The sequence below is a fragment of the Canis lupus genome, chromosome 1, assembly GCF_003254725.2.
Source record: "Canis lupus dingo isolate Sandy chromosome 1, ASM325472v2, whole genome shotgun sequence".
NCBI lineage: Eukaryota > Metazoa > Chordata > Mammalia > Carnivora > Canidae > Canis > Canis lupus.
The window spans coordinates 82,804,660-82,832,250 of NC_064243.1; the positions used below are offsets into that span (position 1 = coordinate 82,804,660).

The 27,591-nt window shown below is 39.1% G+C and overlaps 1 long non-coding RNA gene across 2 annotated transcripts in view; it reads right to left on the minus strand.

Annotated features, from left to right (window-relative positions):
- Positions 1 to 27,591, minus strand: part of LOC112644700 (uncharacterized) — a 295,980-nt gene that overhangs the window by 30,252 nt on the left and 238,137 nt on the right. For both annotated transcript variants that reach the window (XR_007401034.1, XR_003126656.3), the window contains one exon: positions 229 to 338. This is a non-coding gene — a long non-coding RNA (uncharacterized LOC112644700). The remainder of the gene's footprint in view (positions 1 to 228; positions 339 to 27,591) is intronic.

A 27,591-nucleotide genomic window follows, 5' to 3' on the forward strand; every position in this document is an offset into this window, starting at 1 on the left:
TGCAGGACTTTGGATTCCCAAATGGTTCACGGATCACCTCTGCCACTGCCCCTACTGTCAATCCCACTCTGGAATGGCACCCTTGGCATGTCACATCTTTCCCTTCCCCTTCCAGATGCTGTACTAGGAAGTCCTGTTACTTGAGAGAGGACAAAAGAAGCAGAGGTGGGAAGAGGAGCTGTAAACTCCTCTAACACCAGAAAGTAGGCAGGATGGGCAACTGCTTACCTGACACAATCAAGATTCATGAGAGAGCTTCCAGATGAATCCTTCAGTGGCCTGTCCTCCCACAAGCAGACTGACTAGAATGAGACCCCTTCTTGGGTGCAACATGCTACCTGAAAAAGGATAACACGTTATACATACTCTTTGCTAGGATTAGTTTGTCATGGGAGCTAACACCAGACATAAGACTTCTAAGGGACTAGGACATGGGAGATATAAGTTTTATCCACGAATCAAGCTGGACAACTGGAAGTAGTGTGAGAACTGTAAGTGTCGGTAAAAAGGTGGAAAGATCAAAGTGTGGAAGAAAACTTGCAGGAGACACACTGCTAGTACACATGAGATAGATGACTCCCATTTCACTAATTACTGACATGTGGGTACAAAGTCCTGGCATTCCCTTTAGAACCTTTCTGCTCTAATTTTCCTTAGTCAATATATTTCAAAGGTAAGAGAGGCCACTTTTATTCACTGCTTACCCCTTATGTCCCTGGCTTCCTGCTGCTTCTGCTAATCACTTCTGGATTTGCCTGTCTACCACAGGGCCAGAGCAGGAACACAGAAGCACTAGGGGCAGATGATCATATGTCCCTGGGATGGAGGCCACCAGACATGAAGAGCAAAGGTGTTTGGGGTGGAAAATACTCATACCATAATGGTAAAAAAAAAAAAAAAAAAAAAAAAAAAAACCATGTTGGAGTCAAATGAACTTGGAAATTAACAATCATCTAACTTTAGAACTTGAACTCATCCCCAAAGTCACTGAGATCTCAAATCCTACCACCTGCTCTCATGCTCTTGACAGCTGCCAGATGGTAACAAGGTCCACATTTGGATATCACTCATCACAAAGCAGTGCTTCCTTATGCTGCCACTTTATATATTTGAAAAATATTTAGCTTGCTGTACATACAGTTTTAACTTTACATCTAATATCAAATTTGAAATCCAAAAATAAACTATAGTAGATCAAAAAGTAATTTGCTCAAACCCAAATGATGGGGCTTCAGTTACTAAATAAAGACACTCACTTTATCAGGCTCATGTTGATGTCCAAGAAGGTCCTTAAGGCTTATATTAAGAATCTTTTAAATATAGAATGTAAAGACAGGAAATCTGCTTTCTCCAGACCACTTTATCAGCTCAAAATATTAGCTATTTATTCAACTCTATTCCGCTCAAGTAAAACTAAAAATGTATAGGTAACAAAGAAGAAATACCTGTAGTATTTGAATAAATTTGGCTCTAGGGGATACTTCACAAAAAAAAACAAAACAAAAAAAAAAAACAACAACAATAGAAAACCCCACACATGCTTAGTAAATATATCATAGCTTATGGACTAATACAAAATTAAATTAACTTATTGAAGAATATCCCCCAAATTATTAATAAACAAATATTCTTTGGTTTCCAATGCATTTGATATTGCCTTGGGATTTTTAGAAAATTTTAACACACACCGCATTTTCCTTTCGAAACCTATAGCTGATTATAAGAAAGAACGAAGCCACGAGAAAGCGGGGAAGCCTGCCAATTAAAACAACATGGATGAACCCTGATGGCATGAATAAATGGAATTACTTGAATTATTTTAAAAATCCATTTTAACTTATCGTCATTGTAACTCTACATTTTTTGGTGTTTTTTTCTGGCCATAATAGTATACATCCCTAATGTTCACGTCTACAGAAAGTTAGTAGATTGCACTATTTTACATAAAACATAGAAACCTTAAAATCACATAAGTTTTTTTTTTTTAATCATGGCAAACTTAATGCCACAGTGGTCATACATATTATACTTAAATACATTTTAAAACCACAAATAATGTTATGACGTTTTGTTTTAAATAGTCCTATTTATTTTTTTAAAATTAAATTGAAAAAATATTTTATGTTTACTAAGAAATTGCCATCTGATACTCTTTATTTCTTCCCAGAGATCAATGTTTTCTTCTTGTATCATTTCCCTTCAGACTAAAGAAATTCTGTTAGCATTTCTTATATTGAAGTTCTGTCAGCAATGAATTCTCTTAGATTCCTTTAATCTGAAAGTGTTTTTATTTTACTTTCCTTATTGAAAAATAATTTTTTGTTGGCTATTGAGCTCTGGATTGCCATGTTTTGTGTTGTTTTGTTTCCTTTCAGCACTTTGGAGATGTCATTCACTAAGTCTTCTGGTCCTTATATTTTCTGATGAGTAGTCTGAGCTCATTAGAATTGCTGTTCTTTCATATATAATGTGTCATTTTTACTCTGGATGTTTTCAAGATTTTCTCTTTGTGCTTTTAAAATCCATTTACTGGGCGCCTGGGTGGCTCAGTTGATTGAGCAGCTGCCTTCAGCTCAGGTCATGACCTCAGGGTCCTAGGATGGAGTTCCATGTTGGGCTCCCTGCTCAATGGGGAGCCTGCTTCTCCCTCTCCCTCTGACCATCCCTGTCCCTGCTTGTGAGCATGCACACTCTAATATTGATAAAAACCTTTTTAAAAATCCATTTACTACGATGTAAGTAGACATGATTTTCTTTATATATATATTATATTTATAGGTTGTTGAACTTCCTGAATGTGTAAATTTTGTCCTTCACCAAATTTGGGAATTTTGGTTAATTTCTATTTATATGTGTTCAAGTTCTCCATTCTGCCAATGAAGTCCATTATTTCAAAAAAATCTCAGACACTCTATTATTTCAGTTCTAGTATTTCCATTTGGTTCTTTTCATATGTTCTATTTCTACAGTGAGAATTTTTGTCTTTTCACTTATGACGAGTCTATTTTCCTGTGCCTTGGTGGACATAATTAGAAGAGCTCACTTCAAGTCTTTCCTGACAATTTCATCACCTGATATATCTTGTAGTTTATGTCTGTAAATTACTGTTTATGATTAACGTTTCCTCGGTTTGTTTGCTTGTTTGTTGTTGAATCATTTTGAGCCATATCCTAGACAGGATGGATGTGATATTGGCGGGGGGCGGGGGGGGGGTCCTCTGGATATGGCAATATTTTTCTGAATGTTGATTATTTGGTTTTAGTGAGCAGACTTGGTTATATTCAGACTAAAAACAGCCTCACCTTAGGTTCCCTGTACCAGGTCACAGCTACAACCTGCCTGCAGGCTAAGTCTGTAAAACCAGAAAATTCACCCATGCCTTTTTCCAAGTCTTAACTCCTCTCCAAAATTTGCCTGCCTTTTTTTTCATTTTCCAGAGTCTTTGCTGTTGATGCTGTTGTTGTTGTATTTTGCCCATGTCTATAGTCGTGTGACTCTTCTCTTAAGACCTCCTTTCATCCTACTGGCAGCAGAAACCCCTGGGAGCTTGCTCTTCAAATCCTAAATAATCCCTACAAATAAGGTGTAAATATGTGGTAGGGAAGGGAGTAAGATGTTATGTTATAAACATATCAATAATGTGTGAGTCTTCTCATAAAGTGGTATGAAAATGTCAAGGTTGGGGAGAAAATAAGAATGTTTGTCAGGGATGTCCAATAAATACTAGCCTTGCGGGTCCATTTCGCTTCCATGTAGGAGCCGTGCAATTACTTCTAGAATAACTTACTTGTTTTAGGTATTAAAAAAATGTAGCAGATGTTGGTGCCCTATTCAACCTGCAAAAGCCAACCCCCACATTTCTTTGCCTACTGTGCCCACATGCACAGCAGACTGGGAGAGATGAGTCATTAAAGCTTACAGGAATGTCACTGAAAGACTGGTTTCCCTGGGTGCACAAACACCACAGCTCACTCGCCTGGGGCGCTAACTCTGCAGCATCTGCTTTCTACCAATGTTTTTCAACCCATAAGTTATGAGGTACCAGTTTTTTGTTCGTTTCTAACCAATGTTTTCATAAAATACAATAAAAACTAATGTGTATATCATGGCAATATCAACCTGCTGTAAGAGTTTATAAACATTGGGGGAGCCTGGATGGCCTGATTGGTTAGATGTCTAACTCTTGATTTCAGGTCAGGTCATGACCTCAGGGTCATGGATTGGACCCCATATTGGGCTCCACACTCAGTGCAGAATCTGCCTGAGATTCTCTCTCACCCTCTAACCTCTGCCCCTGCCCCCCCCCCTCAAATAAATAAAATCTTTTTTTAAAGTCTATAAATGTCTGGACTTATTGTTGACTGGCAACAAATGGTTTATAAAGTAGCACCAGTTACAGTTGCTCACTGTAGTAACTGGCTTCATAAACACAGGCTTTATTGGCTTTATTTCCTTCCCTGTCTCACTTCTCCACTTCCCTACTGGTGTTTTCTGGGATCACCTCCCAAATAAACTACTTCTTCTCAAATGCTTGCCTCCGGTCTGCTTCTCTGGAGAAGAATCCAACCTAGTCATGAGAAAATCCAGCTATACTATTAAATATAACACTAATTGGAGTGGTTAGTACTGAGTCAATAAACAAATTAAAATGTTCTCTTTTACTCAATGAAAAAGAAGCTCATAAACTTTAGATGTTAAGCCACTGACTAGAAGAATCTTTGAAGTAAAAAGAAGAAAGAAACTAAAAACAAACGTGACTCAGACCCATAATTTCATTCCAAAGTGGGACAAAATCTGATCTCAGAATTCTGATTATATGCTGCTACCATCCATCTGGTGAAAGGATGCCATTTTCTTTGTGAGTCAAGTGATTTGATGATTTCTTTCATAATGTCACTCTAGGGCCATCAAAACAATAACTGTTTTTTTTCCCTTTGGCTTAAAAAGTGACTTGTAATTGAACATGAAATGTTTCTACATCGGTTAAAATAAACACAGTCCCTTCCTTTTTGTCCTAAAATGACCTCCTTTATCCTGATGCTTGGCTATAATCCTTCATTTGGGAAAAGAATGAACTTAAGGGCCAGAGGAAAAAAATATATATAATCTAATTTGGGTTTGAGTTTTTAGAGGAAGAGTGCCCAGGATGAGTTATTGGCATGGAAGCTATCCTCTTCTTAGTAATGATGTGTATTATATAAGAAAACTCAGCAAGAATTCAGCATCATGTAATGGAAATTATATGGCTTTTGAGTTTTAATCCGGACTGCTCTGGCTGGAATTCTGATCTTGCCAGTTACTAAGTATGTGATGTGTGCAAGTTTCTGTAATGGATTCAGTGACTGTATCTATCTCTTAGGGATATTGGAATTTAAATAATACAATGATGTATTTGAAAATATCTGGCTCCTTCGAAGACATAAAGAAGTAAAAAATTATTCCAATGCCTAGTTCAACTCTGATTTTTAGAGCTGGAGAAAAGCACATGAGAGAGAAAATATCACATGATATTGGGGGTTGAGGAGGAGTATTCCAGCAAAGGTGAGAACAGTGTCATGTTGCTTATCATTGTTGCTACCAGATAAAATCTGCCAATCCAAATTCCCTTTTCTCTTATAACCAGAAGGGACCTAGCCTGAATCGAGTACAGTGCATTGAACAGAAACCTCTCTGGCTTTCTTTGTGCTCTGTGGAATGAAATGAAGCTCGAAAAAAAGAAAATCAAACTAATGTTGGCTGCATATGAGGCCACAAGGACACTCAATGTAACCATATCATAAATCATCAAAGAAAAATGCCAGGGAAGATCTATGCTTGTAGGACAGCGTGCCTCATTTAATATATCTAATGCTGCCGTAATAGCGACTCGTTGTTCCCCCCCTCTTCCTTTGTTCAGTGGTAATCGTCCTTCTGCTGGACCATTCATCTCTTGCTGAGTTGTCTCCTGACTAGGAGATGTGTACTACTGGCCCTGAGTTATGGGTTCTCAGCCTGGAAAAACCTACGTTTCAGTTGGGTAGTGTTCAAAGTTAAAGTGAAGAGCAACCAAAAGTGCAGAAGGAGGAAAAATGACCCTTGGCAAAACTGAATGTTGATAAAAATACCTTCACTTCTTGCTGTGTTTCTTTAATGAAGAATAAATAATGAAAGAACCAGTTTTGGAGAATAATGAAAAGAATATGATGCTAGTGACCTAAAAAGTCATAAGGATGCCAATGTAAGGACCCGATGCACTATTTTACAGCCCATCTACAATCATTACTGGGTCACAGTGAAATCTTCATTGCATAGTTTGAAGCTAGCAAATTAAAATGATCAATTATATTTTCACCTGAAGTCGGTGTCCTAAAAACAATATACAACCCACGAAATTCCTTGGGATTTTTGGCAAATCCATTAGGACTACTCACAGCCATGAGGCAGTACTGAAACTTTAAAAGCTTTAGTCCTTCTCAAGTTGGTAACCTAAATCTCCCACTGGAGATCTCTTCACGCACAAAAGAGATTAACAGGTTTAGCTGAGAATTGGAGAGAAAAGAAATGAACAAAATACAAAGGCTCAGCCCAAAAGAAAATTATGTGTGAGTAAAAATAGAGTAAGTAGCATTAGTATTCTAATACTTGACTTTACACACTACTTACGAACCCTTCAGAAATAAACACAGAAAGAAACATTCCAAGAGCTTGAGGGATCCAGTGTAAGCCTACAAAAGGGAGAGAAAAAAATTAAAAGCTAAGAACAGAAAGAATTACAAGAGGATTAGGTAAGCACCCAGGGTAGAAGCAGCAGGTATAATAAATATCTTTCTTGATGAGGTGCGCAGTCAAACCTTTTCATTGATTTGTAGCTACAACAGCAAGATGGATTTCCTTATTCTCATGCACAGCAGCATGTGATACAAAGATAAAACCCAACTTTTTAGAGACTAGAACACACACCATCTACCCAGAGCATTCACTTTATCTTCCGAAGGGCTGGGGCAACAGCAGCAGAAAGCCAAGCCATACTCTGAGGATCTGAGGCAATTCAAGGTCCCTTTAAATTTCATACAACAGCTCCTGATTTTTTGACTATTTAAGTGCTTCCATCCTAATTCTCTTTTCCTGTCTGGTTGAGTCCGTTTAAAATGACAGTGGAGTTAATCTTCACAAGTCAGAACCTGCACTCTGCAAGGAGTGTGACCTAGAGTTTAATGCTTACTCTTGGCCCCCTCTCTTCTTTTCAAAGACACACCTGACCCCCCTGGTTGGAAAGCCAAAGCCAGCGAGGGAATTCCTTCTGTCCCCTGAGGATGGAAGCAGAGCATTGAGCTTTGTTACTGGTAACTTGTAGCTGTAAGACTCCCAGCCTGCTGTAGGATCCTGAGGGACCAAATTCAACGAACCTCCAACTAGACAGCCCTACTTGGGTGGCACTTGGGTGCAAAGGTCAGCCCCTTGGCCTTGTCTGCCACTAAAATGTTTATAATAAGTTCAGTTGCATGCATTACCTTCAGGCCACAAGTTTGCATTTGCTTTCTTGTTCCGATGATGTGGCGGTTTCCAACTTCATGTAGAAAGTCCTGTCTCACAGGCTATGCTTTTTGGCACATCCTAGTTAGTGTGACATTAACACAGAGGTGAGACTCTGGAGAAGCTCCGTTTGGGCAAGTCGGAGACCTGAGGATGGAACTGAGGCTTTAGAAAGAACTGAGATCAGCACAAGAGTGGTATTTCTGTGCCCTAGATCTGGCCTTTCACTCTCAAACAGGAGCCTTATAGAAGGAGCATAAGGAACAGTTGTGGGAGCATAAAGCAGCATCCCATAGAAGTTTTCTCCAGTTTCTTGGGTCACTTGCTCTATCCTTCGAGCAATCTGGCCATGTGCCTCATACTGAGCCAGGATAGGTGATTCTTGTGAGACTGCGAGGGGCAAAGGTTTAATTCAGTGCTGTAGCATTTCTCTCCTTAGATTTAGCCACCCAGTGTAGCAGGAACCTCCTTGCCAAGTATTCAGAAAAAATGATACAGCTGAAAGCCAGGTGCTTCCAGTACTAATCATTTGTTTGTGTGCCTCTTATAGACTTCTCTACCCAAAGAGCTAATCCAGACAGCTGTGATGATTAAAAGACCGCTGTACCAGCCTCCACCATAGAGATGGACAGGGTGATGATAAGGACAACAAATGGCCAACAGAGAAAAAATTTAAGACAGCCTAACTTCTTGGCCTTGGAGGGTTAACAGAGAGAAAGACTGATGCCTCTGAAACTAGTCCAGAAAAGTTGGGGAGGTCCAAAGAGGATATAGGTTAAAGTAAGGGTGTTTCAGTTAGTGGTATGAGGAGGAGAAGAGAATGGAGTCCTTCGACAGAACATCATGGGCTTTAAGGTTGCATCAATCTGGGTCCAAGTGCTGGCTGAGCCATGTCTTGGCCATGTCATTTTTTTTAAACTAGGCTCCATGCCCAGAGTGAAGCCCAACACAGAGTCTGAACTCATAACCCTGAGATCAAGACCTGAGCTGACACCAAGAAATGCTTAACCAACTGAGCCACCCAGGTGCCCCTTGGCTGTGTCATTTAAAACAAATTACCTAACATCTCTAACTTTAAGTTTCTTAATCTGTAAATTGGGGCTGATTATACCAACTGCATAGTGCAGGTGTGAGGAATGACACGGATGACACATACAGGTTAGCTAGGATTACAGAACTGGTGCCAGGGAAGGGATGAGGAGTACCTAAGCAGAAATACACATTAACCTAATGGGGTCAGAGGCTACAACACTGAGAGAAAACCTCTAAATTTTTGTTAAAGATTTTATTTATTTATTTGAGAGTGTGTGTGTGTGTGTGTGAGGGAGCACAAGCAAGTGAAGGGGAAGAGGGAGAGGGAGAAGCAGACTCCCTCCTGAGCAGGGAGCCCAGTGGGGCTCAATCTCAGGACCCTGTGACCAATGACCTGAGCTGAAGTCAGGCACCTAACCCACTGAGCCACCCAGGCACTCCAAACTTTTATAATTTATAGTGAGGCCAATTAAGAGTGAGCCTTAGACACCTAGCCAAAGAGTTTGGTATGGAGTAGGGAATCTCCAAGATTCACAATTATGTGGATAATATCATAAAAGAAATGTTTTTGAATGTTAGGCTGGAGGGATAAATAATAGTAACCAACCTTTTATGAGCACTTACTATGTACCAGGTACCATTTTAAGTGCTTTAAGCATTATCTCCTTTAATGGTATTATAGAGGAACAGCAGAGAGAGCTAAGGCTCTCTCTCTCAGGGAGAGCTAAGACGCCATGGGAGGAATACAGTGGTGGGGGATGTGGGGCTTGAGCAGCATGGTGGGAAAGAGAGAGAGGGAGAGAGTGAAGAGAGAGAGGGAGGGAGAGCTGGAGAAATATGGTACACTTGGAATAAGGACAAAAGAGAGGGGAGGGTCACATGTGATCAATACCATGGGCTAGACAGCATTAATTCCTCAATCAAGACAAAAAGCCATGGAGCGCAGAAGTTGTGCTTAAGAGAACTTACCACTGACAGGCCCCTGTTTTGTCAACCTTGATTTACTTCTTCAGCCCCCCTCTACTGTCTAGCTTTGCGCACCCCTATCTGTGCCACTACTCTAAGGAATCCAGTAGGATCTCTCGCAATTTCTTGACAATGTGCACGTGCTTCAAGGCCTTGGCTATTCTTTTAAATCTCTTATGTTCTTTTACTCACCTCCAAAATTGATAGTTGCTCTTTTGATTTTTTTAATTTCCACCATACCTTCAGGCACTAGTTCTACAGAGTATACACAAAAACTCCAAAGAGGAAAAATGCTACAGAATTCGTGGGGGAAACCACTGAACTAAGATTATTCCCGGCATTCTAGAATGAGAGATAATTAAAAGTTGATACTGCAGTTTAGAAAGAGAGTGAGGTGGGAAAAAATGTTTCTGAGCTGAGAGAAACATTCTGGGCTTCTCATTGCACAGTAATTCTTTTATAGAAAAGGCACACGGGGCCAAAAATAGAGGCTTGTCCCCGAATATGTGACAGACCCTTCCCAAGTGACAAGATGGGCCATAATTTTAATGAACGTTGTGACACACCCATCAATTATCCTCGGATGTGAATGTGACCATGTGAGGGTGCAAAAGCAGGAGAGTGGGTAATTTCAGTCCACGGATTCCTGCACACCTATCTGCCGTTGTCAAGCTTCTAAATGACCTACACTGGGTCAAATTAATTTAATGTTTAAAAAGAATGTCACCTGCATATTCAAAACACCTTTCGTTTAGAACCGCACAGAGAAAATTACAGAGCAACCCACAGCAAAATATGGCATTGGAGCAGAGCAGTGGAGAAAGTGAGAGGGAACACACCTTGGTGTTCAGAGCTATGGAAGTTAAAAACCAAACCGGCGATGCAAACTTGTGTTGTCATGGAAACCTGATGCAATTGAAGGGCCAGGAAAGCCATGGCTTAGCTGGATCCATACAGAGGCTCATTGCTAATCAGAACAATTAGAATTATCTGGCCAGATGACTCTAAGAAATGAGTAACAGAATTAGTGATAAGTCTAAAAATTACAACAACGGGGGCACCTGGGTGGTTCAGTGTTTGAGTATCTGCCTTTGGCTCAGGGCATGATCCCAGGGTCCTGGGATCAAGTCCTGCCTTGGGCTCCCTGTGGGTCACCTGCTTCTCCCTCTGCCTATGTCTCTGCTTCTCTCTGTGTCTCTCGTGAATAAATAAATAAAATCTTTAAAGAAATAAAGAAATAAAAATTACGACAACAATGACAACAACAAGATCTGAATAATGAAAGTAAGGAAATGAGTACTGGCATAGGTAGAGTGGAACAGAAGAATAGACAAGAAAAGAGAAAATTAGGATGAGTAGGATGTTCTGGTAAAAAATCCAGGATATGAGTAAAATTGTGTAGTAAAGGAGGAAAATCGTAGAACAAGAGAAGAACATTCTTCCATTATGGTATTAATCATACCATAATGTATTAATTGCTACTATATTTCTCTCCCTACAGATGAGGAGCTTCTTTAGATAAAGAGTCTGCGGCTGTATTTATCATTCCCTTCCCCCTGCCCAACCACGGTGTTCAATCAATATTTGGTGAATGGTAATAATTGCTACTGTTTATTTAGAAGGGACAGTGGCACAGTTGCTCTAGCAAGTTGTATTAATTTGCTAGGGCTGTTGTCATAAAGTAGACCAGGCAGGGTAGCTTAAATAGCAGAGATTTATCTTCTCACCATTCTGGAGGCTAGCTGTCCAAGATGAAGCTGTTGGCAGTTTGATTTCTCCAGAGGCCTCTCTCCCTGGCTTAGAGTTAGTTGCCTTGTCGCCGTGTCCTCACTTGGCCTTTTGTATGTGTGCACATCCTTGGTGTCTCTTTTTCTTCTTATAAGGACATTCCATCATACTAGCAGAGCTGCCTAACTTAGTCACCCCTTTGAAGACCTTATCTCCCAAAATGATTACATTCTGGAGTAGGAGGGTTGTGACATCAACAAATGGCTTTTAGGGAGACATAATTCAGTCCATGATACCAGCTTATAGTTTATATCATGGGATTCGTTGCCACAATATTAGTATAGCTTTTCTGTAGGAGAGGCCATCGAATCCCAGAAAAGTTAGGTAAGCAGACAGTGGTCCCACAGTTCGGAAGGGGCAAAATGGGGATTTAAACCCAATTGACTGACCTCAAAGCCCAGTTCTTTACAAAGCACTCCAAAGAAGGAATGAAATTGGTAATGAAGTTAGTATTACCATCATCATCAGGCTAACCACTTGGTTTGGTCAAGCAATTTGGACCCTCTAGGCTCAGTTTGTGTCTTAAATGATCCAGCTCTATTTGCTCCCTCAGTCAGGATTGGGTAAATTCTTCCAATGTCTCTCCATGAAAGGCTAGAGATCAAGGGCTCCTGAGAAGATAAACAAGGACACATTGAAGCCAGCCTCACACAGTACAAAGCATGATGTAGAAATCCAAGCAAAGACCAGATGATCTTTTTACCCCCTCAGAACCTGTGCTCTTACAGTGATAAAAACATGCTCTATTGCTGTTTTCGCTTGCTTTGATGTGCTTTTAAAATCGAAGAGATCTTTGTCCATTATGAACTCTGTTGACTTCTTCCTGCTCATTCAAATGGAATATCTCTAGAATTAAGTGCAAAATTGCAGTGTGTTTTCCTGAATTAAAACAGAGAGAGAGGAAAACATTCCAATGCAATCCACATGATTATCCTACTAAAGAAGTGGTGGTGATTTTTTTTCCCATTGCTAGAGATTTAGCCACCCCCCCAAGGAAATCAGGCACTCACAGGGCCTCTCCCAACTGAACAGGACTTAAGAGGGTCACATTTATCAACTGACTCAGAGAGATAAGGTGGCAGCTGACAGATCCAGTCTCAGCCCTTAACCATAATGTCCTTTGCTCTCCATTGTGTTTGTGTATTTCTCAACTAGAACAAACCCATCTGTGGAACCCCTCCCCATGGGGAACAAAAGGTACAAGAGGTACAAAAGGTACAAAGGTACAAAAGCATAAAGTTTCTCCTGCAGGCTTATAGGAGCCTAATGTTCATAGATTAATTGGGGGTCCATAATATTGGGCCACCTGGACCCCCACAGCCCCCTGCATTGTTCTTGATTCAATCAGCAGACCCTACCAACTAACAGAACATGTTCTTGGGATTCTCATCCTGACTCTTAGGGCTCTTTACTGTCTGTGGCTTCTCTGTCCACTAGATTCTCACATGGGCTCCAGCGCCAGCTTCCTGGAGCACAACTGCAAAGGACCCAAGAATTTTCCTCAAATTAATGGCACCATAGCTAAATGGAACTGACCTAACTGAACTCTCTGGGGATGGATATGCCCCCTCATCCAGCGAGACAGTTTGAAAAATCAGTAAATTCTAGCCATTCCTAAAAAAATGATCTTCCTACCTTGCAACTCATGGCACGTGACACTCAATGAAATGTAGTGAGGCTCTGTTATAAAGCATCTTGCCATGGAGGGGGTTATGTTACAGACAAGGCCACACAAAGTAACACTCAAAGTCACCTGGAGAATAGTGACTTGGGTCAGATAGAAGCAAAGAGAGAGGTGCCAAAGGGGAAACAGGGAAGCTTCCAAGGTAATTCTATAAACTCCAGCATTTACTGAACCTAAGCCATGTTTCAGGCAATATGCCACCGTCCAGCTCAGTGCTATGTCAATTATGCACGGTCCCTCCCTAGTTGCCGGTTAGGGTGCCCTTAGATGCTTAAAAAGAAATCTTTGAAGTTCCAACAAATTATTCCATTCCAAATTTATGAGTTATATGAGAAATATATATGTACATATACACACATATTCAAGTGTCTGTATACATTGTGTAGAATTCAATTTTTTGTTTTAGAAGTCAATTTTGTTTAAAATACTATACTTTTTTTTGAAGATTTTATTTATTTATTTGAGAGAAAGAGAGAGAGCACAAACAGGGGGAGCAGCAGAGAGAGAGGAAGGAGCAGGCTCCCCACTGAGCAGGGAGCCTGATGCAGGTCTCAGTCCCAAGACCCCAGGATCATGACCTGAGCCAAGGGCAGACTCTTAACTGACTGGGCCACCCAGGTGCCCCTAAAGACTATACTTTTTTTTTTTTTTTAAACCAGTTCAGGTCTTATGGTTAAGGAAGACAGAGTGGAAACAGAGCAATAGTTTGATCCTTCCCGTTTTGTAAGAGAAAGGGAGGATGATGCATACATGAAGACGGAAGTTCTTCAGAGCAAGAGAGAGCCTCTTGCTTTTCTCTCACCGCAGGTTTGACTTCGACTCCCAAAGGGCTCAAATTCTGCACGTGACAAATAGAACAGGAGCAATTAAATAATTACTGTGTCTGCAAGCTCTGCACAGACAAGGTGAAATGCGAGGCATCAGAGGCACGATATCAGAAAACAGCTCTTGCAGAAATTATAAGGTACATCCTGGCTTTTGTCATCCTGTCCCAGCTACGAGAAGCGACTCTCACTAACCTCAGAGAGAAAGCAAGATGAATGCCACTCCTGGTGGCAGGGCCCAGCCGGGGCCTCTTAAAACAAGCCAAGAAGCCACTTCATGGAGAAATGAAAGTTCCTCTCTACAGCCCCTGAAGAGGGACTATTAATGCTTTTCTGGTTCTGACACACATGTTCTCTTCTCAAGAGTTCATTTCAATCCTTACTGCTCCTTTCCTCATTTTTCTTCCCTGCCAAGAAGGCTGGATGTTTTAAAAGTCATTTTGTCCTGAAGTTAAAGAACTGTCTCATCCCCAGTTTTTCCTCACTTGTCTTGTGTTGTCATCTCTCTTCAGCAAGGTGTGAGCAGTAAACATGAAAAACATAACCAGGACTATTACAGGTGAGCTTTTTTAGTTTAAACGGATCTCACTTTTAAAAGTGGCCTTTCTCAAGGGTAATAATTGGATGGATGGCGTTAGAATTATCTGGGGGTTATTATTTTATATAACAGCCTTATGGAGAGGCCATCCATGTATCGTACGTTTTACCTCTTTAAAGAGCACAACTCAGTAATTCTTAGCATCTTCAGAGTGGTGTGGCCATCATATGATCAATTTACAACATTTTCATCATTCCTAAAAGCCCCTACCCATTAGGATCACTCTCTAACCTCCTCAGCTCCAAGCAACAACTACCACTAATCTTTCCATCTGTATGATTTTGCTTATTTGGGACATTTTATGTAACTGGAGTCATAAAATATGTAGTCTTTTGTGACTGAGTTCTTTCAGCACAGTGTTTTCAAGGTTGATCTATGTTGCAGCATGGATTAGTAATGCCTGCCTTTCTTTCTTTCTTTCTTTCTTTCTTTCTTTCTTTCTTTCTTCCTTCCTTCCTTCCTTCCTTCCTCCCTTCCTCCCTTCCTCCCTTCCTCCCTTTCTTTCCTCTACCCTCAGGGTGGGCCTCGAACTCACAACTCTGATATCAAGAGTCATATGCTCTACCAACTGAGCCAGGCACCCCTGCATTTCTTCCAATTGCCAAATAAGATGCCATTGTTTAGATCTCTCAAATTTTTAATCCATTCATCAGTCGTTAGACATTTGGGTTGTTTTCACTTTGGGGCTTTCCATGAATAATAAGGCTGCCATGAACATTTGTGTACAAGATTTGTTGCAGACATTATTTTCAATTCTGTTGGGTACCTATCTAGGAATGGAGTCACTGGCTCCTCTGGTAATGCTACATGTAACCCATTGATGAACTTCCAGACTATTTCCAAAGTGGCTGCACCATTTTGAATTCCAGCAGCGGTATGTGAAGAATCTAAATCTTCCACATTCTTGCTAACACTTGTTATTAGCATCTTTTTCAAAATCACCAGCCTAGTAGGTACAAAGTGGTATCTCACTGTGGTTTTGATTTGCTCTTCCCTGATGGTTGGGATTATGGTTAAAAGTGCATACTTCTGGGCTAAGGCCTGACTTCAAATTAGAAGCAATTGAGTCTGCATTTTACTGAGACTTTTTTGTCAATTATTTTATTCCTGCATAATAAATATTTATCATCTCTCACAGTCCCTGTGGGTCAGATATTTGGGAGAGGCTTGGTTGAGTATTCTTGGTTTGGTATCCCATAGGGTTCTGTTAGATACCATCCAGGGCTACAGAAATTTGAAAGGTTAGCTTGGACTGGAAGATCCCCTCCCAGGGTCTGCTTCATGGGCCTGAAGTTTGTGGAATCACACAGGACACCTGATATACTTAGTTGGTGTGCTGCTAATGCTATCTTGCAACTCTTGATAACTTACTGTCTTTGAATCTGTGTTTTGTAAGTTGAGTCCAGGAAGATAAGAAAACATGTATTTGTGTAATATGTGTGTCTATGTTCCCTTGGGCCCTATTTGCATGTGACAATTGCAATACCCATGAGCACAAAATCTCAGTGAACCTTGAATATATGAAAATTCACTGTGACTCAAAGAAAGTGCAAGGTAAACATATTGTATGTTGGGCTAATGGAGGTACTGACAGTCCAGAGAGGCCACACTTTCTGTTAGCACCCAGCCTTGCTGTGAACACAGAGAAGACTGAGTTTGGCCTCAAGGTGAAAAAGGGAAAGAGAGGAGAGAGAAAGCTGGTAAGATGGCCAAAAGTGTGTAGTGCACCTCCCTCATTTCCTTTGAACTCTCTAGGAAAGCTACCAAACCCACCAGATGCATTGTGGGAGTGAGTCTTTTTTATAGCGGATATGGTTGGGGGCAGGGGTGGGGGAGACAACACCAGAGGGTGCAGGTATATGAGCCAGAGGGGACCCAAAGGAATTGAAGATTTCACGAAATCATGGGGGAAGATTTGGGACTGCCACTGACCATGGAATGGGGAGGACTGAGTTTGAGATTTTCATACCTCAGTTTATATTTGGGTTTTACTTATAAATTCTGCATGTGGGACAAAAGGTATAGCTCCTCAATTCCAAGTGTGTAATATCTCCTTATCATTTATCTCCTATGCTTACACATCCTTGCGATGACAATTCTGTAAGACATATATTCCTGGGTCTTTATGAGGCATATGCAAATGATGCTTATTTTCTAAATAGAAAAAGTTAAGATATCCCACATTCTGAATTCAGTGTGCCATGTTGCTTGGGTGTCCATGAGATTGCAAGTTTGGGTGGCTGTTAGAAGCAGATTTGGGGGGTGCCTGGGTGGCTTATTCGGTTCAGCATCTGCCTTCTGTTCAGATCATGATCCTGGGGTCCTGGGATTGAGCCCTGCATTAGGCTCCTGGCTCAGTGGAGAGTCTGATTCTCTCTCTCTCCATCCCTTATGCTATCTCTCATCTCTGTCTTTCAAGTAAATAAATAAAATCTTAAAAAGAAGAAGAAGAAGAAGAAGAAGAAGAAGAAGAAGAAGAAGAAGAAGAAGAAGAAGAAGAAGAAGGAGAAGAAGAAGAAGAAGAAGAAGATCTGAACCAGGTTTCACAATGTGGAGTCTAACTGAAATTCATTGATCTCCAATCTCAGTGTGAGCTAAACTGAGGGACAGAGAGAAGTGGGGAGGCCTTGCTGGGGCTGTGGGAGAGCTGCTGGAAGCTAAGGTCAACATGAAACACTGGCATGTGAGGATTCTGAGGCAAAGGGAAGAGAGAATAGACTGCTGAGGTCTGTAGGTGAAGCTGCTCCTGAATCCTGGCATGACTTGCCCTGCAGCCCACCATCATTCGCTAATTGGCGGAATTTCCTCATTGGTCTGCGGGCTCCATTGAAAGCCCACTGCGGGAGCAAACCTGCTCGTCAAAGCACCGGCTCCCGTGATGCAGTGGCTCTTCAACCTGAACAGCCTTTGTGCCTGGAAACAAGTGAGGGCACCGGGTGCTGTGCAAAGCCAGATCATCAAGGCCCAGCATTCAATGAGGCAAAGGATCTTACCTCCATTCAGTAGAGTCTCACTGACAAGCCCCTGCTTTGTTGTTTCAGATGATGGGCAGAAAAACAACCACACCGCAGCCCTGAACAAGAAGCTTTTCTTCTTGTAAACACAAATTGAAAGAGTCTATTTCTTAGAAAGAAAACTGCTCTGGCAGCTTGCAATGCATTTCAGAATCAGTGGGTGATTTGTTAGGGAGCAACATTCACTATTATTTTAGTCTCTGTTGCATTTAGGTGACTATTTGACTCTGTACATATTTTTAATGTAATTACACATGTGCTTTGACCTCCAGTCCCATAGAACTCAACATGTACTTTGGCTTCCAGCCTCATCCACCCTATTGTTTACTCACTCCTTAGGTTTGGATGGCCAAAGGGCATCTCAAACCAAACACATCTAAAACCATTCTGTTGCTCAGGCCTGTGATCAAGCCTTGTATTCTGCTCTTGACCAACCTTTGTGTGGAAGGATCCTCACCAAGACATCTGCATGCCTTACTCCCCTAGGTGACTCATGTCTCTGGTCAAATGTCACCTTATCAGACAGGCCTTCTAGGACCACCCTCTGTCCCCTACCCTGTCATTTTCTCCTGTTACCTATACTATTTTTCCATAGCATTAGCACCCTAGGAGAAGTTCTATATTTGTCTATTTACTTCTTGTCCATCTTCTCTTACTAAGATGTAAGCTCTTTGAGGATAAAGCCATTCTTTTACTCATTGTTACATGCATAACACAGGAAGGTACTTATACAGAGTAGGTTCTCAAAGAATATGAGTTGAATCAACTAATGAACAAATAAGTAAAATAATTGGTTGCATGGAGATCCAAAAGATGATTATCCAGGGTTTACCTGCTGACAAATTGAAGCCGTGCTCTGAGGAGGCACAGCAGATGAAATTTAAAGGGAATCTCCTCAGAAGAATGTTTACATCATGATTTCTTAGAGTGTTTTCTCTCTGCCTATTCCTAAATCTAAAGGAAAAAATATAACATCATATTCAAGAAACATTTATTGAGCATTTGCTCTGTGCATGGTGTTATGAGGGATATAAATGTAATGTAGATATGTTTTTTTTTCTTTCAAGGATATTGCAATTTTACACATTACCACACTATTCTACTGTAGTGAAAAATCCTCAAATGTCTTACTGTTCCATTTAGCAAAAACAAATTATAATCAAGCAATTACTTCAGTGTCATATTAAAAAATGAAACCTATACCGTAAATAATTCAAACAATACAGAAAGGTATACAAAAGAAAGCAATACATCACTTCGAATACTAACACCACAAATAACCAGCGTTACTGGGTGAACAATCTACATAGACCAAAGAAATCACAGATGATGTATAAAAAAGGAAAGAAATTGGTGGATAAAAATGAGATAAGGCTATACCAGGAATTTTGAAAATGAGAAGTGATTCATTTTCCTTGATTCAACAGAATAAAAAGAACATGAAGTAATGTGGAAAGAATTGTTAATTTGTATAAAAATCTTTCTTCACCATATTGATTTTTTAAAAATCAGGAAGAACTTGCATCAGGAAGACCACTGAGATGTTAGGGGTGGGGGTGGGGCGCGGTGTGCGTAGTTAGTTCATTGCTGACAATGCCCTGCTACGAAATAGCAGGAACATTGGTGCTGCACACCGCCCCCAACCATACCTGCCATTTGTTGTGTTTTCAGTTTCAGTTGGTTGTTGGGGGTGGTGGGGAGATTGGTCAGAGTTTATAACAGTAGCTTCCTGTTCAGTGACCATGGTGTTCCCACTTGTTATTCTTTGTTCCATGTTAAATGGATTCAGTGCTCTTTACAATGATTTCCAGATATCTGAATTTTCTTTTTTAAGTTATAGTTACTTAGGTAATCTCTACACCCCATGTGGGGCTCGAGCTCACAATCCTGAGATCAAGAGTTGCATGCTCTTCTGACTGAGCCAGCCAGGCACCCATTCCCCCAAAACCTGATGTCTTTACTCCATCTCTAGCTGGCTGGATTTGGGCATCCAGTAGATTTTTTTTCCTACTCATGAGTGCTGTTTCTAGACTTCTTTCATATTTGAGAATTCCTCTTGTCTTTGAACTTGAGTGGCAATAGGACTGGGCCAAACTTTTCTTTCTCAAACGACTGTGTGGCAATTGCTGCACTGCCTCTGATAGTGAATTCTGCTGAGATGTCTAAGAACAACTCGGTATTTTCTCTCTCTCTCTCTCTTTTTTTTCTTTTTTTTTTTTTTTTTACTTCAGAAATATTTTTTTTTCCTTTTTGATAAACTTTATGGTTCAGAGGATTTTGAGGTTCCCAGCAAAATTGAGTGGAAAGTATAGAGGGTTCCCATATACTCTCTGCCCTAACAGACCCACAAGCCTCCCCATTATCAGCCTCTCCTGGGTGGTACATTTGTTACAGCTGATGAACAGGTACAGACACACCATATCACCCAAATCCATGGTTTGCATTAGGGTTCACTCTTAGTGTCGTACATTCTATGGGTTTAGACAAATGTATAATGACATGTATCTGCCATTATCGTTTCAAATACATATATAGTTTCAAATACACATATATTTTATATATAATATAGTCCCACTATATGTACATTTTATATAGTATAACTCTATATCATTACAGAATAGTTCCCCTACCCTGAAAATCCTCTTTTCCCTGCCCTGTTCTTTCTTCTCTCCCCTCTAGACCCTGGCAACCACTGAACTTTTTACTGTCCCCATGGTTTTGCCTTTTCTGGAATGTCAAATACTTGGATTCATACAGTGTGTAGCCTTTTCAGATTGGCTTTTTTCTTTTGGTAATTACATTTAAGGCTCTTCTAGTCTGTTCATATCTTTTTATTGCAAAATAATGTCTTTCTTCGTTTTTAAACAATTTCATCAAGGGTATCTGAATGTTACAATTCTCTATGTCTTTTTTCCTTGCTATAATGTGTGACCTCTAAATTTTAGGATTGTAATATTTGGCACATGGAAACATGGTAATAAAATAAACTCATCTAAATTTTCCACCTCACCAAAGATCAGAATTTTTCCAGAATCACTGCTCCTATCAATACTCTTCTCTACTATCTCAGCCCATTGTCTATCTTATGGAGATACACACTGGCTTGAATTTTGTGTTTATCATTCTCTTGCTTTGTATAAGGAAGTTTTCCCATATAATCATAAATACATCCCTCTAAACTATATGTTGTTTAGTTTGGTGTGTGGGTTTTTTGTTTTATAGAAATGAATTTATAATATATAGCCTTCTAGAACTTGTTTTTTCATGCACTATTATGTCTTTAAGAGCTATCCATCTGTTTGCATAATATTCCATTGTGTGAATATGACCTAATTCTATTCTCCTGTAGAGAGGCATTTATGATGTTTCCAGTTTGTTCTTTTAGAGACAGTGCTGCCATGATCACTCTTATTTCTGTCATGATGCACACATACAAGTTTCTCCAGTGGCTCATAGCTGAGTTCAATAGCTGGACTGTAGGCCAATGTAAACATTTATTTTTGCAAGATAATCCCAAATGGTTTTGCAAAGAGTCTTGACTAATTCACATTCCCACCAGCAATCTACAAAATATATGTTTATCCATATTCCTGCTTACATTTGGCATTTCAGACTTCTTACTTTTTGCAAATTTAGTAGATGAAAAACAGCACTTTCTTCATGGTCTTAGTTTGCATTTTTCTGGGTTACTAATGAGGTTGAGCACCTCCTGAAATGTTTGCTGGCCGTTCAGGCTTCTTCTGGGAAGTATCTGTCATTTACCTATTTTTCTATTTAATTGTTTTTCATTTTCCTTTTTAAAAAATGTATAGATCTTTTTATATATTGGTTCTATTCATTACAAATATTTTCTCACTTGTTGTTTAGCCTTTTCACATTTTTATCATACTATTTGAAAGATATTCTTAATTTAATTTTTCAAAAAGATTTATTTGAGAGAGAGAGAGAGAGAGTGTGTGTGTGTGTGTGTGTGTGTGTGTGTGTGAATGTGGGGTGGGGAAGGGTAGGGGGAGAGGGAGGATCTTAGGCAGACTCTGTGCTGAGTGCAGAGCCAGAAGCAGGGCTCCATCTCAGGACTCATGAAATTATAGCCTGAGCTGAAATCATAAGTCTGACACTTAACCAACTGAGCCACCCAGGCACCCTAAACTTCTTAATTTTAATGTAGGCAAACATCAATCTTTTCTTTGATGTTAGTGCTTTTTGGTTTAAGAAGTTTTTCCCTTATTTCAAAGTCAGACAGATATTCTCCTATATTTTCTATGAAATACTTTAAAGTTTTGCCTTTTACATATAAGCCTTTAATCCATCTGGAATCTTGGATATACATAATCTTGTACATGGCATGAGGTAGGGACATAATTTTATTCTTTTCCACATAGATAACTGACTTAGCAACATTATCAAATAATATTAGTATAGTATAGCAAGTCTTGGTGTGTGTGTGTGTGTGTGTGTGTGTGTGTGTCTTTTCTAGGCTTTTTCTTCTGTCTGTAACAGAAGCTACACCAACATCACACTCTCATAATTAGTAAAGCTTTATAGTAAGTATTGATATGGGGTGAGGCAAATCCCCCTGCCTTATTGTCTATTCTTGGCTTTATGTTCTTTGATATACATTTTAGAACCAACCTTTTAAGTGTCTCTAAAAATCCTATTGGAATTGTTTTTGTTTCTGTTTTTTGTTTACACTGGAATGCACTGAATCCATAAATCAGGTTAGGAAGAATTAAAATCTCCTGATATTGGAAATTTCTACTTGTATACCTGATAAATTCCCAATTTAAGTCTTCTTTTAATGTCTTTCCATAAAGTTTTATAATTTCTTCAAACAAGTTATGCATAATTTTTGTTAAATTGCCAAGGATCTTTTTATGTTTTCATTGCTATTTTAAATGTTATGTAGTTTTTAAAATAACAAAGTTTAGCTGGTACTTAAAAAAATGCAATTAATGTTTGTATCTTGGTCTTACATAGTTCCATTTTACTTTATTCTTTTGATTATTCTAATAAATAATATAAATCATTAATCTTAAAAAATGAGTGTTTTATTACTCCCTTTCTAATCTTTATACCTTAATATTTTTTTCTTGTCTTATGGAACTGATTGGGCTTCAATAAATGTTGAGTGTATGTGGTGACAGTGAGCATCCTTGTTTGGTCTTAATTTTAAAGGGAGTACTTCCAATATTTTTCCATTAAGAATGAAATTTTCCCTAGGTATTTGTAGATAATACTTATTAAGTTGAGAATCTTTTCTTCTATTCCTAAATCACTAAGGTATTTTTAACCTGAATAGCTTTTGTATTTTACCAAGTGATTTTTCTGCTCTCATTGGATTGGTATGTGGTCTTTCTACTGTAATTCATTACTGTGGTAAATTACATTTATAATTTCTCTAATGTGAAACCCCTCTTGGCATTCGCTAGATCAATTCATTTAAATCTATGATGTAATAGCTTTTTTATATGCTGCTGATTTTTGCTTGATATTATTTTGTTATTATTTTGTTTAGGCTCTTTACATCTATTTTCACACACGCACACGAAATAATATGATTATAAAAAAAACCTATCCGGCAGCCCTGGTAGCTCAGCGGTTTAGCACCGCCTTCAGCCCAGGGTGTGATCCTGGGGACCAGGAATCGAGTCCCGTGCGGGGCTCCCTGCATGGAGCCTGCTTCTCCCTCCGCCTGTGTCTCTGCCTCTGTCTCTCTCTGTCTCTAATAAATAAATAAAATATTAAAAAAAATAAGGCCTACCAGGCTATGTTTTACAATGTATTTTTCGTTAAATACAGGATTTGTATGATGATAAAAAGTTAATAGCCACTCAGCAGATACTTTTGATATTGATGATGAAAGTAATAAAGTTGACAGAGTGTCTTTATATGTTAGAAAAATGCCACTTTAAGACTCTGGTCAGGAAGATAAGGAAAAATCTCTGATTACAGAGTCCTTCAAGAGCATTATACTTACAGCCAGTCCATATGTGTCCAAATAGTATCTATATAGCCAAGATAGAATAGAAATATTTTCAAAACAGGATAATATTTCTAAGTTTCTGAAATACAACTGGAAATTATTTTGGGGGAATGGGATGTCTTTGTTCATGGAGTAGAATTTTCTGACTTTAAATAGAATATCCTATCTCTCCAAGAATACATTTTACCAAGAATCCCTAATACTGTAGTGGAAATTTAAAGGGACAAGATAATTGATGGCTCCCTCAATTCAGTATGTCATTTGTTACTACAATAATTGCATTCACTGTCCTCCTTAGATTCCTTGCCTTCTACCTTGCCTTAAACATCAGAACTTATATTTATCTTTTAAAATTGATTTTTATACATGAACTACAATAAGAATAATCTTATTTTAAGGTCTTAGTTATAATGCTTACTATTACACCAGTATTCACTTTTTCTTTGATTTGATCATTTCAGGACTTGATATAATTGTTCTCGTTGTCATCACTTTTTGTACTATGTTATGACATTCCTTTATAACTTGCTTTCATATACCAAAATGTACGCAATGAATCAAAACTCAATACTGTAAAATGATAAAGCAACTTCAAAATAGATAAATAAGTAAAAAAAAAACAAAGAAAATATGTAAGGCAGAAAAATAAATACACTTACAGGCTGCATGGTAAATACAGTTTGAGGACTCAGGTATTTTTTTTTTACAAGTAACAATGACCCTGAAATTAGGAAGTGGCAAGAAAAATCAAAAGAGCAAATGGACCATGAAATTTTATCCCTTATGAAAGGAGAGAATTTTTCACATTAATGTCCCCTCGATGTATTATTTTTATCCTTCAGCTCATATGAGAATTATGGAGGCTAACAAGTGAATTGCTTGTGCCATGATAAAAATAGAAGGGGAGCTGTGTGGTAGGAACGTGTCTGAGGCTGTTACTTTGATGAAATGACCTAATCCCGCAGATATCAGTGAACATGGAACATGATGAAAGTCATTTAAATTTGGGTACTGAAACAAAGTCTGAGAGATAAAGAGAAAGGCTTCAAATGAGATATAATGTAAGGGTCGATTTTGTTCATTTCTGAGGTATACCATGTGAAGGGGTATGTGACATGGCAGTATTTGTCCTGGTCGATTGTCATAGGTAATTTATTTTTAAGAGTCTTGCACTGTATCTGTCCAAGGATGTGATTCACTATATGGCATCTCCAGTCCCAGGTGCTAATGATCCACATTTCTGTCACTGATATATTTTATCAGTCACTTATCCAACACACTCACTCCTATCTGACTGAAGGGGAGAACAATGATTATCCAGGGAGTTGCAAGTAAAAAAAAAAAAAAAAAAAAAAAAAACCCAAAAAATATTGTTTTAAAATATTGAAGGCAGCTTGAGGCATCCAGCAGAAAGCTCCCCGAAAGATCATTCACTTTAAAGAACCGACTAATGTTGAAGTAGCTTCTTTCACTTTCTGCCCTTCCAGAATAGCTTTGGGGTATTAATAAAACTTCACGGAGAGCCCATGACACTCAGCAAAGGAAAGGACTTTCGAAAGAGTCTACACATTTAAATTAACATTGCCCTTCTAACTCCACAAGAAGCCATAGAATTTTAAGTGAGACTTTATTGGTTTGTTCTGTGCCCTGTACAATTCCCTTGGATTTTAATGAAATATTAGAACTAATAAAACAGTGAAGAGCATTTGACCTAGAAAGAGTACTGGAAAGTCCACTTTTATATTTCTTATTGGTAATACACCTATAGTCACCTATGTTTTTCATTAATATTTCAGTGAACACCCCTGAGGATATATTACAAAGACCAGGGAAAAGATACCCCAACACACCCCTGGTACCATGACACAAGGTAAGCCACTATCTGCCAGTCACAGGTGCCACTGTTAAGCAGATGGGAGAGTGAGGAAAAATCTTGAATTAACAGACCTAAAATCTGAAGTTACTGAATTATCCCAGAACGGATTGTTATTTTTTTCTCATAACCAGACACAATGAAATTTAAGATAGGGATTAAGTTGGGTTATGGAAAAATATGGCACAGTCTTTTCTTTCCCACACTTAAGTGACCAAAAAATAACACCCACCACATTTTTCTTTTGATTTATATATTGGTTATCTATAGCTGCATGACAGATTATCCCTCCTCCCCAAAATGGCACCTGAAAACAACTATAAACATCTATTTCATAGAGTTTCTGTGGCTCAGAAATTCCAGAGTGGTTCAGTTGGGTGCTGGGGTGGTTCTGGATCAGGGTCTCTCTGATCTCACAATTGGGATAGCAGTCATCTGAAGGACTGACTGGCGTTGAAGGGTATGCTTCCAAGATGGCTCGTCCAATCACCAGTTGGTGCCAGCTGTTGGCAGGACTCAACTCCATACCATGTGTACTTTTCATAAAGCTGCTGATGTTTTTGCCTGACATGGTGGCTGACTTCCTCCTGGGTGAATAATTCCCAAGAGCGTAAGGTGGAAGCCCCATGTCTTCTACTACCTTCTACTTCTACAGGTTTACTACCTATCCTCAGAAGTCACAGACCATCATTTCTACAATATCCTGTTGGTTACAACTAGTCAACCCTGCCTAATGGAGGAGGTGGGGACTGGACTGGAAGCCCCCCCATCTGGGAAGACCCCTTATAAGATGGCTACCACAATGTGCAAACTAGAACTACATGCGCAGAAGGCATTTCATCAATAATTATAAATATAGAAATGGTATTTCAAAGAATGGACATTCAGATCAGCATACTCGGCCAAACAGTGTGAGAACTCAGTTTTGTATTGTTTTCTTGTTGGCACAACATCATCTGATAAAAATAAGAGGATTTTCCATGGTACACAGCTCCTTGTTTCCACTCCACAGTGTAGTGCAAATGTCGTTTTACCAGCCCTTATGTCATGCTAAAGTACAGGTTCCTTGTTAAAAGTCACACCATATGTTAGATAGCAATGAGGCTCAGGATGAAGTAAGTTCTTTCACACACAGGAAGCAAGCATCTCATCTACATTTGGTTGTTACTACAAACAAGAGCCAATAAAATAAGAGGGATGGAAATAAATGTCTGAATAAAAGGAAAACATACACTAGTTGCAACTGGTTGGCAGTATTATAACATACAGACATTTTTTTCCCCAAGTAAGGTAAATGGAAAAAGAAGGAAAAGAAAGACAAATAAATCAAAGATGGACCTCCAGCTGGGCTTTCTAGTTCACCCTCTTCATTTTACAAATGAGGAAACAAAGGCCTAACGAATTTGATTGACTTCTCCAAAACACACAGTAGATTAACCAGTCGTATACTCAGAGATGATGTCACAGATCCGACCTTTTTCCTCTTAATTAATTTTGTATTTATTCAACATCAAACAGCAAGTCAGAAGCCCAAAATTGAGTTAAATTGTCAGTTACTTTTTACAATTCAGACAAATAAGAAAAGTATTTGCTTGGGAGACTTCAACTATTTGAAGTTTTTTTAGAAACATCAATTTGGTCCAAAACCTTTGTATTGTGTAGACAATGAGAGCCAATGAAATCTTTCTTTCTGACTCCCAAACTTTAATTTGAGGTATGTTTTTTAAATGAAAGGAAAGTTTTGGCACTCTTGGGAAGACATGTCACAGAGAAAAAAAACACCTCCGTGTCTTTTTCCTTTTAAAAATAATCTCATTTTTTATATGATTTTGAATATAACGGATACTTCTTTCATGTAGGAAGCACACTAATCATAGAAGATAATGTTACATTGTGCCAGATGGAACTGTTATGCTTTAGCTGAATGTCCCTTTCACTGGTATATTACAAGTATGTTTTAGGAATTGTTTTCCGAACAGCAGGTGACTCATTGCTTCCTTTCAAATCAGCACTGTCTGCTCCTCCTTAGTGTGCAAAACTTTGACTGTAATTTTATTTTCATGCCACATTAGCCTAGAAAACGTTCTTCTAAACAAACAATTGCTGTCAGAAGGCAGAAGATGCATTATTTATCTTGGATTCTAGTCAATGAAAATAACTCCTAATAGTCTGGGGCTTGGTTTAGAAACATGGCCGCTGCACATGGAAACTGAATTAGCATGTGCTAATGGTGTCTCTTAGCTGTTAGGACTAGGTGGAAGAGGTCCTTGGCTTAACTGATGAGAGAATGTGACCATTAGTGGGCTCTGTAGATGAG